The following is a 17,883-nucleotide window of genomic DNA, read 5'->3' as shown; positions in this document are numbered from 1 at the left end:
TAAGGAACATCCAAGAAAGAAACTGCTTGCATTATTCTACATTATGCATTTGAAAAAAACAGGAGAATCTCCGTTTCACCAACAGAACTTCAGCACTGGCAAAACATTTACAAAAACACGGCTAAGCATGTGTTCATCGGAATCACTTACTGGATAGTCTCCCGGTTACAAATGTATTACAGGTTATGCTTACCTAAACCCTCTGGAAGGAGACTGGATCGACAGAACCAGATGACCACTCGTGCATACAAAGAAAGGAGGCCAGTTACCACCTGCTTGTTTGTCAAGTCAGCAAAACCTGAAAAAAAGGCATAAGATGATTTTTGTTATCCAGTTCCTTTCATTTTTACAAAACCCCCTTCATCATCCCAAATAGAAATTGTAAAAGCAATGCGGTAGAAATCGTGGTCTTTGCATTTCGCGCTCTGTAGCACCTTCTTATTTGAAGAAAAAAAACACATTCACCACCAAAACAAAAAAGCAACCCCTACAAAGAACCAGATTCACTAAAGGTTAAAAGAAAAAAACCCTAAAGCCGGAACTATTAAAAACACTCACGAATAAGACACTTGTTTTTCACATAGCGGGAATTTTTACCGTAGCAAAGGGACAGTCTTCTTTTCCCCTCAATATGCCAAGGACAAGTGATAACATAAAAAGCTACAGAAACTCAAGTAACTTATTTCACAAGTTACTCATTTGTGCTTCCTTTGTATTTTCTAGCAATTTGCAATACAATATTCACATGCAATTATAAATTGCTAGCTAAGAATTAAAAGGAATCATTTGCAGGGCTACCACATCCGGTTGCTGGAATCTCCACCCAGCTGCTTACACAGCTTCTTGCTGAATGTAGCCTCCCCTACCCACTTGCATGAACTCCACAACCAACTATTTCCCTGAAATCAACGCATATTAAGTGGTAGTCCCAACTTCTCAGATTTAAGCCCCTTCTCCCAGCTAAATTTGGCTGTCTTCCAATCATCAAAACCAACAGAAGCTCATCTTTCCACACTTACAACTCAAGCATAATTCCAAATCTTAGTAAAACGTACCAAAGATTTCATAGATAGGATTACAAACCTTTTCCAGTAAGCTCTTGTGCTTCTGTTAGAAAACGGGTTAAGACCACGCTAAGGTTGCTCAAAAGCAACTGGCAGTGCTGAAGAGACTGTAACGTCTGCGGGTCAACAAAGTTGCGAGAGCCATCAAACAGCGGAACACCTTTTCAAGAATAAATATTACATCATTAGCCTGCAGAGCAATTTCAGAGTTTCAAAGTACGCTTAAAGAACCCCATGCAGTACCATATACCGCCACATTCCTGAATAAGCTCAACTAGAAAGAACCATTTTATGTTTGCAGAATGACTACACTAGTACTCACATATTTGGTCAAACTCATCTTTTGCATAGATCACTTTCTTCCATGTCCACTCAAGAACAAACCGTAAATTAGCAGCAGAACTTGGCTGCGCTTTAAAAAAAGAAAACAAAAAAGAAATGAATCGACAATTGCAAACTAGAAAAATAGATAACATAAGAACAACGTAAGAAATATTACCTTCAGATGCCCAATGTTTAATGCATCCAGTCAGAAGTTCTAAAGAACCTGTCTGGACAGCAGCTGACAATACCGCTTCTAACTGCTCCTCCTAAACGTAACCGACAAAATAAACTGAGAATCTTACATGTTTTCAATATCTGAACCAGCAACAGCAAGCGTTTGTTTCTAACTGTACACTCATTCAGGCATCACACAGTCCGCTAGTACACACGCAGCTAATTCCACGTTCCTTTTCTTGACTCTAGCCACAGGCTGCACTGCTTGTTGGTCTGAGAAACACGTTAAACTCTTCCTCTAACATTGCAACTTACTGAAGGCTGATTCTAACCTTTATTTGCATGCCTCTGCAGCATAGTCTCAGTTTACCGAGTTCCAATTAACTGTTTCCGGTAACATCCTCTGCTAATACCCGTCACGCATTTTGCACGTAGAAGTTTGCCATCAGGAATGCGTGAAGGGGACAGAGCAAAGACAACGGTGCAACGCTTGCACGGAAACAGTGAAGCTAAGGTCAAGCAGCTTCCTAGACTCTGAAGACATGAAGCAGTTCAGACACCCAAAACTTTATCATTTTCTAAAATGACAGAAAAAGACGTGAAACATTTAAATTCTAATAGGTTTAAATTTTAGGCTGCTCAAATACTGTATTATAATGCAGTGGTAATCCTTGAGCAGGATAATGCACAGCTATGCACAGACGTGCGATTATTAAGTAGCAGCTAATTTCAGCTGGTGTTGTGATACTTCTTTCAGGTGAAATGAGCCTTCATAAAATTTTACTTTTTTCTTTTTGTTTTTTTCTTTGTTTGTTTTTTTTTTAATGTGTTTTTTTTAAAGACATTCAAAAGTAGCTTTCCCTTCTAGGCAAAATCATTACATTCAAAGCAATTTCTACCCATTAGAATACACATATGATATGTCCATCTTTTTCTGAAAATGGGTTTCAGACGAGGAAACACACCAGATACTACTTATGGTGGCAAACAAAACTCCAAACCCAGCTTCTTGACCCTAACTCTGAAATTTGTCTTACTAACTTTCAAAAGAAATCCCTGCTCAAATGCATAACAAGTCTCTGAATGATATGGCCACAATTCAGCAAAGGTTCTTAAAACGCGTCTTGATTTCCCAAGCTATTTCCAGACCGGAGCTGACATCAGAACATCCCATTTGAATGCAAGAGTCTACGTCAGGCTTGCAAAATAAGCAGTCTGTGGGCTAGGGCAGCTTGCCAAGAAACTTATTTTAGCTACCACACTGTGCAGAAGTGTTATTTGCCTTAACGCATTTCCACAAATCTGGTGAACAATCCAGTAGACAGGAAGATGAGGGCAGTGAGAAGACCGCTCTCCCCTTCCTACCAATGGCTCCACTGTGTGACGACCAGCTAGCTAATCGTTTAGCTTGGATCCTGCCTGGGTGAAGAGGGGCTGTTCATCACAAAGGCTCCGTCTCTCATGAAACTCTTCAGATGAGAGAGAAAGGTTGGTGCACTGCAAATGGAAAACCTGTGACGAGGGGGGTGGAGTCCCTATGGGGGGACAAAGCAGAGAGAAGATAGTGGGTGTCATGAGATAAAGGCGATGCAGGTGTTGCAGCAACAAGGGGGCACTCTAAGCAGAGTAAATTGGGCTACGAGGCTACAGAGGTGAAGATCTGCTTTGAGAGGCTGCAGGAAAGCCTACTGATGAAGGGAAGATGAGGGGGAGCGGTGATGAAGTTGTCGGGCAGAGCTGACAAGAGTAATTGTTTACCACAGCCCAATTCCTTGGAAGCAAGTGATCACGTCTAGTGCAGCAAGCTGATGTTTGCAACAGCTCGCATCCGAGTGAGACACCCCCATAGTCAGCTACTGCATGAACATAATGCTTTGAGAAACCGATGGGGTGAAGGTTGTTGTGAGGGAAAGATGCTTTATGTTGCGCATGACCAGCACTGCCTGCACGCTTCCTTGTGCCCATCTGTGGCACGGAATTAAGAGATGGGTCTCTCAACGCAGATCTCTTAGGGCTGCCCCCACTCAAACTCGGTAGTTTGGATTGAAGAATACTGTAACTTCTGCTAACTCAAGTCAACACCTGCATTTCAATGCAACTTGCGAATAATAGGAAAATCAGATTATCATGTCTTGTAGCCTCTACAGCCCTGTCAGACAAGATGGATGTATTTCCCCCTTGATTCCCTGATACGCACTCACCTGACTCAAACTGGATGGCTGGACATCAACGCGTCTTGGAGGCAGCAAGCCAGCTACAAGACACCTCTTGTAGCTATCATGAATGGCTTCACTTCTTAAAGGACCACATTTCTTTAAAAAATTCAAGGCCTGAAACATTAATCAAAAACTACGGATTAAGACAGCAGTGTTATCCAGTCACTAAGGTTCTGAATAATCGCTAAGAGAAATAATACAAATGTTCGCTTAAATTGTTAGAAAGCTTGCATCGGTAAGCACTACTAGGTAGAGTCTTAAAGACGGCAGCCAAACTAACCGCTACGGTTTATAAAAAATATCCTGTAAAACAAAAGGTCAGCCCTTGCAATGCTTAATTAAGTATTCTCTAGCTTCTCTGTCAATACACAGACCTTTTTTGACCCTGAACACTGACACAAAATATATTCTGTATAAGCTAAAGCTAGCACACAACTCCAAATCACGCTTTGGAAGACCCTTTCTGTGCTTGTTTGTGCACAAGTCGATTTATGTTGGAAACACTTAGTGAGCTGAAATTTAATTCAAAATTATTTGTCACAAGCTGTGCAGTGGCTTGGAAGTTTCAGTTTGGCCAAGTGCGGGAGAAAAAAAAATCATTTTTCTCAAACAGTTAAGTAATATTTCATTTTCTCCATTCTGCCCTCCTTTTTCAAGTTAATCAGGCATCAAAACCCTAACTCAAGACTATGGACGCAGTTCCACTGATGGGTAATGCAGAAGTAACAGCTTTCCCCAACTTCCACAACATTTTTGTTCTTGCTCCTACAACAGCAACGTTGTATTCCGCTCTAGACATTCAATCCCTCAGCGTGCTTCAACAGGAGACAGTGGTAGTTTTACAGTCCCAAGAGTGGACCTAAAATGTTACCATTTGCATAAAACTGGCAGGACACAATTGCCGTCATGCGTGTGGATGGGCAGGATGGGCATAAAATGATCTCCGACACTGAAAGCAGTGCAATAGAAAACAGAGGAAAGGTTCATCTCTTGCCATTCTCAATAGAGATACAGTAAAAGATCACCTCCTTCTGGAAGCCAATGCAAGTCATATGAACAACTCCGGAGTTCAGCAAGCACGTACCACCTGCAGAGACAATGAACGTTTGACAGCCTTCCATACTCTCGCACTTAGCTTATGACCAGTTTACGTTTTGTAAATAGCAGTATCTGGAAAGCTGTAACTGAGTACCCATTTTCTTCGTCAGATCACTTCCAAACTTATTTTTTTGAAAATAATTACTGCGTGTAGAAATTTTATCTCTAGTGCTAGCGAGGTGCTCTGCTCTGAGCTTCAGTTCAACCTCATTTCATTTGATGACCATCACCACTTCACAGGCTACATTACAAAAGCACCATAACCCAAACCTCAGCAGACTGTCAGGTATGTGTCACAGCATTAAACACCTTGTTAGTACAACGTAATCAAGGGTTGAGCTTGTGAGGGTTTGGGGCTTTTTGGTTTCGGATGGGTTTTGAGTGACAAACAATGAACAGGAGAACCAATAAATGGCATTTGACCTCACTTTAAGCTTATCACTATCAAAAGCAGTGAAATACCTACCAAAATTGTAGGAGCTTGGATGAAAAAACTGCTCAGGTAGTGGATGAGAAAGAGGAACTCCCCGACTTAGACTCCGCTCGTGTACCAGAATATCCAAAAGGGGGTTTGGAGAAGTCATGCTTATTACAGTATCCAGTGACCACAACGCAAAATAGGGGCAATGATGAAGGAGTTCTTCTGGCCTGAAAGCAAGCAAGTGCATGAGCTAAACACCGACTTTCAAATGATCGATTTGTAGGGATATTGAAAACAACTTAATAAAAATATACCTTAGTGAATCTGGCATGTGAGCATGATACCAGCAATTAATGTCAAATACACCCAAGTAAGCAGATGGTTTTCCCTGACCACATGTATTCACTTGCCAGCTGAAGACTGATACACTGGTGTCAGGCGATACTACTGTAAAAGACAAGACATTGTTTCTTGTTTGTAGAAAATAACGCTATAGCTGATATGTTTAAAACACCACTTCCTATTTTGGCTTAATTCTGTTATATCACTCACGAAGCACAACACTCACTGAGAATAACAAAAAAATGTACGGAATAGCAAACATCTCTGTGACAGGTTTCAGTCATACTGCCCCCTCTTCTTGTATCACTCAGCAGGCACTATTAATTTCCAGATTGGACTCAATTACAGGTTTTAAGAATAGCTCCTTTCCAGCACATTCAGAATGAACGAACACAATTATCACACAAAACAAGTACAAAAACCCCAAACCCAACAAACGGGAAATTGGAATAAAGATTTTAACATAAAACATTCACAATGTTATACTCCACTTCTCTCAATAAGTGGAATGGTTTGTCTTCTCTGGGGAGAACGCATTCTCCAGATGGAAGCAAAGGATGTGGTATATCATTTACCCTAGTAGAGTAAGGAAGGGGGCGACAGTTTGTTTGGCAAAATGTTTCTCTGTTCTCTGCTGAATTCATCATTACGTTTAGGGATCCTCACACACTTTACTACGTTTCATTGTGAACACCTGTGCCGCTTCCGTTTTGTAGCTGCTGCAAGTGCCTTTGAAGATACCAATTAATTTCATAATTCAGAAGACAGCTTCGTTGCTAGCCTCAACCCACATCCAACAGCAGCTCCTGTGTGCCTAGAACTTCACTTGAACAGATTCTGAATAAGAGCTAATTAGAAACCATCAGAGAAATTACAGGTATTTCTCCATGCCTCATGCTTCATAAAAAGGAGACAGAAAGGGGCTTTGTTGTTCTTATTTTGGTTTGGGTTTTTTTTTGTCGGGTGTGGTGGAGTGGTGGTGTGTGTTTGTTTTTAACAAGCTTTTAGGAGGCACTCTCCTCAGAAACGTGACACGAGTGGAGAAAATCCAAAGGGGTTTTTGTTAGATTTGGACACACTGTTGACAGAGGGTGGCATCACAAAAGAGATGCAAGTTGCCGCTTCAGGACTAAGTCAAAGATGATAAACAGAAGTAGCCTAGAAAGATCATGCAAGTGTCTTCTTTGTAAACATCATACATCAGTAAAGGCCAGTAAGAAGAGAGGGAAGGTGAATAATGCAGTCAAAACAAAGGGCCATGAAAGTTATCACTGCAGCGGGCTCAAAAATATGGTCAGAGCATAAGAGAAGTTGTAAACCCAGAGATGGACATTTAATTATTGCAAGATAATGAAAGACGTCGTAGGAGTTTTAACTGTGCATATGGACAAGGAAAGCTATTGCTTTAAGAACTTGCAGGTGTAGGAACCTATTAGATTTAGAGAGGAAGAAATGGACAGGCAGATCATAGAATCATAGAGTTGCTTAGGTTGGAAAAGACCTTTATGCTCATTGAGCCCAACCCTAAACCCAACTGCCAAGTCCGCCACCAAACCACGTCCCTAAGCGCCACGTCTCCCTGTCTTTTACATACCTCCAGGGATGGCGACTCACCCCCGGGCAGCCTGTTCCAATGCTTCGTAACCCAGTCAGTGAAGAAATTTTTCCTAATATCCAACCTGAACCTCCCCAGGCGCAACTTGAGGCCATTTCCTCTCGTCCTATCACTTGCTACCTGGGAGAAGAGACCAACACTACACCTCGCTACAACCTCCTTTCAGGTACTCGTAGGGAGCGGTAAGGTCTCCCCTCAGCCTCCTCTTCTCCAGGCTAAACAACCCCAGTTGCCTCAGCTGCCCCCCGTAAGACTTGTTCTCCAGACCCTTCACCAGCTCTGTTGCCCTTCTTTGGATGCACTCCAGCACCTCAATGTCTTTCTTGTAGCGAGGGGCCCAAAGCCAGGCAGCTTTCCAGCCACTCCTTCCCAAGCCTGTAGTGTTGCATGGGGTTCTTGTGACCCAAGAGCAGGACCTGGCACTTAGCCTTGATGAACCTCATACAGTTGGCCTTGGCCCATTGAGCCAGCCTGTCCAGATCCCTCCACAGAGCCTCTGTAGACCCTCAAGCAGATCAACACTCCCACCCAACTTGGTGTCATCTGCAAACTTACTGAGGGTGCACTCAATCCCCTCGTCCAGATCATTGACAGAGATATTAAACAGAACTGGCCCCAATACCCAGCCCTGGGGAACACCACTTGTGACCGGCCACCAGCTGGATGCAGATGCAGACATAGGTTGGAACAGGGAAAGAAAAATTCAGGTAACACTCCTAAGCAATGGGGAGCATCATCTTATTGTTCAAAGATGACAGCTGGAGGAATAAAACGACTGGCAAGCATCATGCAGGTGACTCCACCATACATTGCTATAGCATGTCAGCAAGCATAAAATACAACTTATTTTTTCCTTTGAAGAAGTCCCATATAACTTAAGCACCCATTTTAAATAAGCCCAACAAGCTAGTCTGTAAAGGTATTCAAGACTCACAGACTGGGGTACAGAACAGCATTCATTGCTTAGATTCCAAAACTACTTATTTTAGAATAACCAAACAGGGACATTAGAACAAACCTGCATTAACGCTATCCTCTCCGTCGACACATTTGGGAAGTTTTTCTACAGTCTGACAGCTAAGTAATTTAATATCGCTGGCCCGCCCGCTCAAGGGAAAGACTCCACCTGTGAGACCTAAACTGTATCTTTCGACACAGTATTCCAGACCCTGGGGAAAAAATAAAAGGAGAGAGAAAAGGTCATTTTGAGATAAAAACATACATTACAACTAAATACGAAAGAATGTGGATATGTATAATATAATATGCCTATTGTACTGTATATTTCCCACGAGCTTATTTCTGACGGCAAATAGAAACTATACCTGGCATGCAAGAGAATGAAGCGTCAAATAGTAACGGGCTTTGCACATTTTCAAAATTTAGCATTTCCCTAGCTAAAATTTGCTCTGAAGTATGCACAGTTCATTCTACTTTATCAAGTAACTTTGGAAATAACAGACATGTGCAGAGTAGATAGGAAAAATCTAAACCATCTCTTCGAAAAACTAGCATGAAGCCTAAGCAAAGAATCCCATTTTTATTGCAGAAGGAATAATCACCAAACACAGTTTATCATAAAAGATGTCCTGAACAGGTCCACCATGCCAAAAGACCCTTTCGTCGGATAAAGTACTACAACTCCATCAACCTCTTGGAGATGAATTTTAACCGCTAGAAATTTCAACTTTTATTCATCTAGGAAGAGCCAGTCCCTCCCAAAGTTAGGGCTGAGGGGAAGGGAAAAAAGATATCAAACCATTCCTGCCTAAGACAACTTCTGAAGCAAAACAGTGTATTTTAAGCTCTCCACTGGGGCAAGCAAATCTAAGTTAAGGAACTCCACTGCATGGAAGATGTTAAATAATGACTTTATTGACCCGTAAAATCTGAAGACAGTTTTCAAATGAGATGCACTCGTCAGACTCTGATGTGGAAGTGGAGGCTGTATACTCTATCCACCTGCAAGCATCACGTAGGACAAACGTAAAGGTGCGCTCCACGACCGTGCCTGGATGCACTAGATTTCAAGCTTTCTTTCAAGCTTCTGTGCACCCTCTTCAACGAACAAGGGTCAACAGGAGATTCCTCCTCCTTTACTCAAATTTGGCCTGGCAACTGGGAACAACTCTTAAATTTTCTGCCACGGAAGACGGACAAGAAACTTGACTCAGCCAGTCACGCAGGCAGACAGTCACGTAGTACTGACCAATCTGTGACTACAGGGAAGTATTCCGACACTCCAAGTGTCCTCTGTAGAACACAGATCCTGTACTAATGCTTCTTTTATGTTTTTTTTCCGGGGGGGGGGGGGGGGGGGGGTTGTTTGGGGCGGGGTTTGGCAGTAGGTGTTAGCAAGACTTGGTATGAAGCTACATGTGTTAAGTGGCTCATCTGGAAGCTAGCTGAAGAACCTGACTTTTCCCCCCAGAGGTCCAGCTGTTTAGTTCTCTCTTCAACTACCTTGTGAGATTGGTTCCTGTTTCAACCTTGCACAATGCTCATCACAGGAACGCAGGAACAGCAGGGGAGTAAAATATCTCAAAGCCAGAAACTGGTGCCTGACACCTCTTAGAAGCCTGTGAATGTATTACTGGTTGCACCGTCTGTAGAGGGTTAAAAGTCTTACACTAACGACACCACAGCCTTCTCAGGTCACAAACGCAAACCACATAATTTAATCACTTTGTGTGCTTTTTTTAAAACTGGAGTTTTTAGTAGACCCATTTTTCAAAGCTGCTGAAACATTTCAACCCTCTGAGGTGAAATCTGACACTCGTCACACCTTATTCAGGAAAATAAGATGACCGAGACAAAGCATTGCCAAATAGTAAAAGGTCCCCCATTTTAACATTAAAGCGTTGAGACAGAACAAAGTAGCCACGTGAGGAATGGCTATCGACGTCTGGGTGTTCTTCCAAAGCAGCACACAGGACAAGGTATTGTCTTTGCCACTGCTAAGACTGTAGCTACAAATAACTTTTACAAGAGGATAAAGCAAAGCAGAAGTTCAAAAGTGAAACTGGAGAACGATTAAAGCATCTTTCTCCAGTCGACCTGCCCAAGTGCTTAGAGCACTACAAGAGATGCAGCAGTATAAAACATGCCCAAGAAGACTCAGCAAAAGATTGGGTTTTCAGTCACCGCTGAATTTTGATGGTAAAAATCACCCCTGACAACTTAACTGATACTCACATAGACAAAATCACTATTTTCATCTTTTCACATACATGCACGCCTTACCTCATACATGACTTGTCCTGGGGCCAAGCGTTTTCTGTCACCAAATGCTAACTGCAACAGACGTAAACTCACAACGTCACCTTCACTGAAAAAGGTAGAAATTATGACATTTGATTACAAAGCTGCTTCAGAGGCCTTGTTATCATTTTATTAGATCTAGACTGGTGTTTTCTTGCTGAAAAGAAAAACACCACTTCCCAAACCATCAGATAACTGGTCATGTGTAGCCGCTATAACACCAAGGAGGACATTTGGACACTAACAGCTTCAGGGGCAAATGCTAACCACACAATCTGAAAGCTTTAATATGTTGTATGGACTACAAATTGCTGCTTTAAAGTCAAACTTAAGAAGACTGCCACTCTGTGAACAGCTGAGCTGATTAAATAGCTTGCTGATGCTGAAAGAGAGAGATCTTTCTCCCCTTCCCTTCCCTTCCCACCAAAGTTCCAGCCCCTCTCTTGCATACACACACTGCACCCTTCCACATACGGATTTGGGTCATTAGCCCAGCAGGAAACCATTGACTTTGCTGCTGAACAGTGATCGGTCTCCGCCAGGTGAGCTGACCTGGCTCACAAAGGCTCCAAAGACCGCGCAAGTTGGCACAAGGTAATCCGCAATACTGTCACCTCCCTCCTTTAGGGGCAGCCGGCTGTCACATTGGCACGTTTAGCGCTCGGGATCTGCAGCCCCAACTACTTGTAATGGTATTTTAATCCCATGGTGCGAGTACCAAACAAATCGTGAAGCAGTCCTCAAGAAACAAAGGAAATCGTTTCAGAATGCAAGCACAAAAATATAGCCACTGTTGCTCTGCCTTCTTTCAGAAGGTAGGCACTAGTAGGTCCCTCTTCACATCTGTTAAATCCTTTAAAAATTGCATTGTAAGCTTAACACCTTCCATACCTGAGAGAATCTCCTGCACAGCTACATAAACAAAACAAATATACATGTATCAACTGTATGTGAACAAAGATACAAAAAAATTTAAATGCAGTCCGTGGCTTATCGTAACTTTTTATTCACCTTTCTTGTGTAGACTGAACAGCCCACAAGTAGCAACAATGGCGAGGATCATTCTCAGGCTCCTGAAAAGTAACAGCATAGACAGGAATCCTTCCTCCTTCAAGCTGAGAGTGGTGCCTACGTGTTTGGGGGGGGCGGGGGGGGGGAAGAAGAAAGAAAAAAAATGAAAAAAAGAAAAAGGAAAAGGGGAAAAGGTAGGAAATAAAACCCCTGTGAGCCTACGATGGGCCCTAACTGTTTGTGGAAGGGTAGAAGCATCTTCTGAGAAAAGAGCTTATCCTTCCATGCTTATCCTCAAAGTACAGAAGGTCACACTTCCATCTCAAGACAGGTGAGTCAGGGAAGCGACTGCTTTTTATGCAACAGTCAAGAGCTGAGGAAATTACTGTCCATCAAGTGCAATAACCTGGGTTTATATCCTCCTCTGCCTAGGGAGGAAGAACATAAATGATTACTTCAGCTGCCAGGCAAAAGATTGTTCCTCCTGTTCCAGCCGACTTCAATATTGAACTTAAAATGCAGCCTATCTTCTGAACAAATCTAGGACAGTGCCAAACACAAGTACTTTCTCATTTCTTCACTCGGATGCTACGTAAAGCATTTTTCCTCCAGACTTCTGAAACTTACGTGTATCTTCACAATCTATTCTTGCCACCCAATTAGTCCTCCACTGTCTATTTATGCATCCAACAGTTTCTGGTGAGTCACTGCACGTTTGCTTAAGCCAATCCCTATCTGAATTTGGTCACATATTTCACGTGCGATTGCTCCTTGGCAGATATAAAATCGTCTCTTAATTTTTCTATTGCTTATAGATTTACATGCCCCTTATCCTCATCTCCAAGTGTTCCAAGCAAATTTTCATTCACACACAACGTTGCCTCCTAGTTTGGACAAGGCTGACATGTAGGAAAGAATATCTTGTCAGGCACAGATCAGCTATTGATATTTCGTGTCTCACTAGTTTCATCCTGGACACTTTAAAGAATATTACCACCAAACCCACATTATTAACATACTTAAGCTTCACAATGTATGCCCTAATTGCAGTAACTGGTTCTGCAAAATCATTCCGAAAATCTGGTTCATCAAAATACACACATTTCCTGGCTTCCCTGAACACTACTGATCGGACAAAGCGTCTTAGAAAAATGAGCTCTACCGCATCCTAAACTGCTTGACGTAACCCAAAGAAGCATGCTTTCCACAATCCCTCGAGCCACAGGCACAAGAAGGAAAACAATCCTAGTCCACTGGGGAGAAGGCGGTCCATTTAATCCATGTTTGACTTTTCATAGTTATTTCAGAAGAGGATTTCTAAACATTCCAAGATTATACCCAAAATTTCAGTCCCTAAAATGTTCTCTTTCGTGAACATGCTTCCGTAAGCAAACAATTGAGACCCCTGCACCTCCAGGCATGGCCAGGTGTAAAGGCCTACTTACTCCCTCTTCAAAGTTTTCATATTCCACAGTGACAGGCAGCCATCTGAAAAACCCACAACGAGCTGATTGCTTCTGCTTATGTAGTACAGGGTTGATATTGCTGTTCCTGAAGGATTTTGTAGTTGAAAGCAGAGATGTCTCCCTTCTCTGGTCACAGCTTCTCTTCTTTGTGGAACTTCAGCAGGAATTCTAGTGGCAACTTCTAGACCTACACACACAAAACCACGCCATGAATTAATGTGTTAGGCCATTTAGGCTGCATTTTGAACACTGATGTGACAACACATCTCATCCAATTCTACCGCCCCGGGCAAAATACCCATTTATGCAACGCTTTCTTTTGCATGTTTCCAAAGAACAGAGGAACTCTCTGATCGGACAGGTATTCTCAATCGTATTATAAAACCAGGTAAAAGCGTAACCTTCGTAGACAAATTCTTCCTGGACTCTATAATAATCACGCGTTTGGGCCTCATGATGAAGCTGTCTGAAGCGACACCAACTCCTGAAGCCACTCTTGTAATAGCCAAAACAGCGCATGCAATCCGAATATGCAAATTAGAGAATCCCGTCATCCAAAGGCACGATTTTTGACAAGTCGGATTCATTTTAACAAGCAAGCCTAAAATTTGCCCCAAGTCAATTCACAGAAGCAGAAGAACATTCCCAAGAAATAGGGCGCCTCTGACACCACTTCCTCTCAGGCAGCTGCATTGACAAAACGTGGTAAAATTCCTACACCTCACCGGCAAGCATCATAGTGACATACGGATCTTGGTGGCAGGGGGGCATTTATCACATTAGAAGGAGTATTAAGTCACTCCCGTTTTTAAGCAGGTCAGGACTACACCAAGTCAAACCGCCACCTGTAATCAGCAGTCAGAAATGCCTGCACACTAGTGTCTTCCAAGTGGGATGCATATTGTTTATACACAAGTTTTCTCACTCTCAAATTCAAGTTTAAAAACTGCAGGCTTACCCGAGGCTTGTGTTTCATTCTGATTGCAAGAGAAATCCAAACAAAGGTCCACCAGAAGTAGATGACCAACATCTGTAGCCACTGCTGCCACTCCAAAGAACCATCGCAGACTCTGATGTAGGTGCCGAGTGCTCACGCTGGGTCCTCCGTGATTAGTTATGGGTTCTATAGCAGTTACCTACAGGAAAACTGCAAGCTAGCATTTAAGCTCTTTGACAAGCTAAACAGAAATCATTCAAAAGTGAAGCCAGAATTAGCACATCAGAAACAAGAAAGTAACTACAGAGGACCATAAGACTTAAAACCAAAGCATTGTTTCCAGTTATATCAAGAAAAAAACAATATAGTGAATCTTGATGTTCTATTAACTTGCACTGATCCTTGTTTACATTCAGATAATGAGACTAGGGGACATTACATCATTGGACTTCCTGGGTTATAGAAGACAGAAAAAAAGGAGTAACATTCCACCAGCCTCTCCCATCTACACAAACACAATATTCAATAAGCAGAGATTCAAGGACTGCAAGCTGAAAGTCAATCTTTCGACAGTCCATCAGTAACTCCCTAACGGCTCTTCTTTCCTATCCTAAGTCAACATAAAAATCTGTTCTGCTCTAAAGCCACCTGCTTGCTAGTCCGAGATTCTGGGGAATGTGTCTAAGTCATTTACAGCACAACTATGGAAGTTTCAGATATTTTAAAGACACTATTTCTATCATATATAGAAATCAAGCATTTAGGAAATGTATGTTACAAACACTGGGAACAGGGGGTTTTGGTTTTTTTCTTTTTCACTCTGGCCAAAAAAAGATAGTTCTCAATGCCTTTTTGTGGCAGTGGAGAATTAGGTAACTATGTGCTCTACCATAAACTCAGAAAACTTGTTTTACCATCAGTAAGCTCAAAAGATAATGGTACCATTAAGCCCAAGAGTTCGCACCAAGGCTCTCTCGACTGGATACTCTGAAGTGACAGTCTGCACTAATGCAAGATAGAAGAAATACCGCCTGCAAAGAGACGCTCCAAAGCTTCTCCTGAAACAGGATTACGCAGCACCTGACAACGCAAAAGCTTCGTTCCTCCGATTAAAGAGTACATACCCTTCCTGGGAGAACAACTGCTTTAACCACTCTCGATATTCCAAGGTCGTACAGACAGAGAACACTTCCCTCTGCTTCTTCCAACCCAACCAGCAGTCCCGTTCTCTTCTGCCAGGAAAAATCCTTCACCACACGAATGGTGGGAGGCTTTTTCTTTACTCCACGGAAACGGTAAGCAGAGCGCCGCTCTCCCGTCACATAGTTCACTACCTCCAGTTGAGGACCACACGCCAACCATGCCAAGCCACTTCTCCCTGTAAGAGAAAAGAAAGCTAACTAAAGCAAATTTCCAACACAAGATTGCAAACAACGGAAAAATTGCAGCCACTGCCCCTTTCCTTCAATTAAAGTACCCCAAAGGGAAGACCGACTTCCCTAGTTGTGGTCAATTATTTAAAATCACCCATGGAGATCCGCCAGCACTACCTCTTAATGTTAACAACCTCATTATTTTGCACTTCTACTTGTCATTCCCGCACTGAAGGATTTTGACTGTTTGGGATGAAGATGACAACATATTGATCTAGAGTCTTCATCCCATATTCGGCTTGTTTTGGCTAGAAATCGTCTAAATACATACGGGAATACGAGTCTTAAAGCATACTTCAAAGTTAACAAATCTAAACCAATTCATTTCTAGTTTATTAATTTTACTTGACACACGCCTACTTGGGGCAGGGATTTGGATGGCAGCAAGAAATTATTGTAAAATGGGCACTGCATGAGTAAATCTAATCTTTTACACGGGCTGATGGCAGAAAGAATTTAACACATTTTCTTTCACTGAACAAACTCGGAGGAAGTATTAACTCAATTACTGCACTTTCAGTCAGGTAGATGGATTCCACCTGGTCTAACAGAAGCCTAGACAACCAGACAGGTACCCAGCTAGCTCTACTTGCGGATCGCCTAGAAAGTCAACTACCTAATCTGCTTAGCCACTTTCAGCAGCTCTCCCTGGGTACTCATCTGCACCCTGTTAAATACGTTGGAAATATGGCTGCAGCGCTTAACAGTGTTATTCTCTTCCTTTGCTGTTTGTATTCACACTAGGAAAAGACAAAGCCTCTGTAACGGGGGGGTGCCTCTGTAACGGGGGGGTGCCTCTGTAACGTTGTAGAAGAACTAGTTCAGCATGTGGTGTTACGATGGTAATAGAGCTTGAGCTGGTACAAATAAATAGGGCCCAAACCAACACTATTACTTTTTTGAAAACTGCCTTTTATTTAATTAAAAATTGAGTGACCACGACATTGAGGAAGGCCTGCTGACTCAGCATGCTTAAGTAAATTATTTGAGTAGCACAAGACTGGTGAAGGTTGCTGTAATTTCAAAGTTTAACTCTACTAGTTGTAAAGTTTTAACATCAGCATTTTTAATAGTTAAAACTTCCTTCCTTGCTGTTCTCTCGAAACCTGATGCATCTTAACAGCACCAGCCTGACACAGTCGATACTGTGACCCTGTGCTTCAGGTAACCTCCAGGCAACAAGAACTTCAGACCGAGACCAAATTTAAAGGAGAATGCTCACCTCCAGAAAACTTCCCGCGCAGCACAGAACCTAGGGTTATCTCATCTTCCCCAAGTGCCTGAGTAGTCACCTCTGGAAATTGCAGCAGACTGCTCGTTACCTGAGCAGATAGGTGTTGCATTCTTCACTGTAAATAAAGAAAAAAATGCAAAAATAGACTCATGTCAGCCATAACTGAGATTTGCTTTCTGAGATTGACAGAAGTTTCATCAGTATGCCGCAAATAATCCCTATACAGCTCCTGTAGCTCTTTTCCTTCAAAAAATGGCACTCAGGACAGTTTTTGATCTCACAGCAGAGCAAAAGGACAATGCTTTTACTTTTCTAATGCCTATGAGATCACCAACAAAAAGTGACACAGGGGTATTGATAAGGTCAATAACAGGAAAAAAACCAATACACCGAGTTCAAGTCTACTCAGATATGTAAGTCTGTAGTAAGATGCGGTCCGAGAAAAAGCGTATTTCAATTAGCGCTGCAGTAAGAGGTATGAGTTTCCATTTGTCCTTGCTCTTGATTTTGTACTTCATTATTTATTGCCAATTGTCTTCTAGTAGATTTCAGGCATCATTTGTGTCTTGTTCACTTCTTGTGTGTTTATTTTGAACTTTAAGGAATACTAAGTCCTTAACTACTTTCACTCTCAAACTCTTCCAGATAATGTACTGTTGATGTTTCCACATCACAAGCAATACAGACTTTCATAGCTCATCAGCTGGAAAGTAGTTTTCCGTACACTTATCACCTGAACGTAACACAGCACCTTAAAACACGGATTCTTTTCTACACTTAAATCCCCATATTCCTTATTCCAGTCCTTTCCTTCCTATTGCCAGTCCTTATCACATCTCTGCAGTATTTTACAAAAACTTCGAGGCCTTTCAGTTTCCACACCTCTATCGGTGCTCCACAGACAGTTCACATTTCACCATGTCAAGACAGATTTGGGGGGGACACACACACTTAAAAGCTCAGGTGACTTACAAGATTGAATAGGAGGCTAAAGAAGAGATATGCCACACACGTGGAAATACAAACTACTTTAGCTCACTACGTCTTGCAAGTTCTGTGGGTTATCGAAAAAGCCTCCGGAAGACAAGACAGGTTCAAGCATCTCTTCAAATAGCACTGCTTTCTCCATGGAGTCTCAGAAGGAAGATATTCTACGTAGCTCGCTGTTCCTGGGCGTTACACGTGCCGACCAATTCGGGCATCAAACAGAACCCTTACCCTATGCCACAAACCAGTACAGCCAGCCACTTCAATGGGCACACAAAGCCCACTGCATTAACTGTAGCA

General features: G+C 42.3%; 1 pseudogene; it reads right to left on the bottom strand.

The window, feature by feature from the left end:
- Positions 1-16,705, bottom strand: part of LOC126051802 (protein ELYS-like) — a 45,049-nt pseudogene extending 28,344 nt beyond the window's left edge.
- Positions 16,706-17,883: the final 1,178 nt, after the last annotated feature.

The sequence above is a fragment of the Accipiter gentilis genome, chromosome 28 (assembly GCF_929443795.1).
Source record: "Accipiter gentilis chromosome 28, bAccGen1.1, whole genome shotgun sequence".
Lineage (NCBI taxonomy): Eukaryota > Metazoa > Chordata > Aves > Accipitriformes > Accipitridae > Astur > Astur gentilis.
The sequence above is the reverse complement of the archived record's forward strand: the minus strand, read 5'-3'. Positions and strand labels throughout refer to the sequence as shown.